The sequence below is a fragment of the Rhagoletis zephyria genome, unplaced genomic scaffold, assembly GCF_001687245.7.
Source record: "Rhagoletis zephyria isolate East Lansing unplaced genomic scaffold, Rhagoletis_zephyria_1.1 Rzeph_scaffold_06966, whole genome shotgun sequence".
In the NCBI taxonomy this organism is placed as follows: Eukaryota; Metazoa; Arthropoda; class Insecta; order Diptera; family Tephritidae; genus Rhagoletis; species Rhagoletis zephyria.
In genome coordinates this window covers 18615-20562 of record NW_016164049.1, presented here as the reverse complement: position 1 = coordinate 20562, position 1948 = coordinate 18615, and the positions used below count along the sequence as shown (strand labels likewise).

The following is a 1948-nucleotide window of genomic DNA, read 5'->3' as shown; positions in this document are numbered from 1 at the left end:
ACTAAGATTAACATCTTTCTTATATACCTTTTTAACTTTTGATTAACTTTTGTTTTACTTTTGAATACTTTTTTAAGGATGTTATAAACAAAGTGTATTAATACCTACCTATACTACTGAATAAATATCTGCAATACAAACTACATATTGGTTATACTTCTTTTTCTCAATATTTGAAGACTTTAGTCTTTTATTTTATTTGCCTAAAGAAAGCTGATCAGACCTTGTACATAACACAGAACTCATGGTGTAATGAACTGAAGGTGGCGCATTCCCGAAACCGCTACTTTGGTTTTGCCGACTTTGACGTTTATGGCAATACATAAACAAACTTTTTGTTTACAAACAAGTGCAAACGTATTGCAAACGTATTGTGTACTTTCAAGTGAAAAATCGAAGTAATTCGTGCGTTCTGAAGTAAAAAACGTTTTATTTGGAATAAAAACCTTATAAAAATGTCGTGTCGTGTGTTAAATTTCAGCAGCCGTAGGGGTAAAGCCCCCAAATGCAGTTTTTTATTGTTTCCCCGCGACGATGCCTTAGCCAGAAAGTGGGTAGAGTTCTGCCGGTAGGAGAAGCCATACAATTTAGACACCAGCGTAATATGCATGAAGCACTTTACGGACCACTTTTAAACACGATATGTTAAGTTGAAAACGTTGAAATACCACAAATTACAAATTAAAATCGGAGGTAATCAAGCATCGACCACTTTCTGCAGAAAAACATGCGCTGCGACAAGATATTATCACTTTTTCGGCACCTGCAATACAAACACAAAAATTCTAAACAGTTAATTAACAAGTAATTTTTAGCAAAAAAAAACCGACTTCAACTCTCATATAAAAAAAATATATATATATATATCTCATGATCCACTGATCGGATCTTAACCAGATTAGTATGGGACCACCTCTGAGACACTACCTTTCCGATGCAAAATAATTATCGAAATCGGTTGACGTGGTCCAAAGTTATGCGGTAACATACATAAAAAAAAAAAAAAATATTCCGACGAACTGATAACCTCCTCCATTTTTGGAAGTCGGTTAATAAGACCTATTCTTTTGAACACATTTCAAGAGTGGATGTATATTTTTTGTTAACGTTGTGCTTAATTAAATGTCATTCTGCGGGAATGCGCAATCTTGTATTCTATCGTTCTTGCACACAACTGGTGATACTTCTAAATATCATTCTACTTGCGAGCATACTTACATATGTACAGTGGGGAGAAAAAATGAGTACATGGTGATTTTTGCTAAATATTTGCAAGGTTTTTAAAGTTTGATGTAATGTGGAACGATTTTCCGTCATCCCTTGTCAAATTTGGTTTGGAGACAAACCGGTTTCGGCGCTGTGCCATCTTCAGTGTCATTTTTCGTTCTTTCGTGAAGATGGCACAACGCCGAAACCGGTTTGTCTCTAAACCAAATTTGACAAGGGATGACGGCAAATCGTTCCACATTACATCACACTCCTACCCTGTCGGAAACACCAACAACGAAAATGAGTTTTTAAAGTTGTTTTCATAAAAATATGAAAGCCATATAAATCATATTTAAAAAATTATAAAGAGCTTAGAAAAATGTAAAAGATGTTCATTAAAATTTTGAGCTTTTTAATCTGATAATATAATTTTTTTAGTATGCAGTTTTCTACCCCATTACATTTTAGTACAACAAAGTGCAAGTTTTAAGCGGCTGCAAAATCGCGTTGATTTTTAATATGTTTCTTTTTGCTGACTGCTTTTTGCACTTTTTTCTATACGAGCCTGAATTTCTTACGGAAGAAAATGCTCCCTACTGTAAGTGATTTTCGCCTTAATAATAATAGTGGAAATGAAAAGTTATCTTAGCTTGTATATTTAACTAGAGGCTTTGCAAGTTCTTATCTACATACATACATATGTATTTGTGCGATGAAAATCATGAGTACATGTTTATAC

General features: G+C 33.8%; 1 long non-coding RNA gene across 1 annotated transcript in view; it reads left to right on the top strand.

Annotated features, from left to right (window-relative positions):
* The first annotated feature begins 447 nt into the window (after nt 1–447).
* Nucleotides 448–1948, top strand: part of LOC108373701 (uncharacterized) — a 4825-nt gene continuing 3324 nt past the window's right edge. Inside the window, exon 1 of the long non-coding RNA XR_001848986.1 lies at nt 448–460. This is a non-coding gene — a long non-coding RNA (uncharacterized LOC108373701). The remainder of the gene's footprint in view (nt 461–1948) is intronic.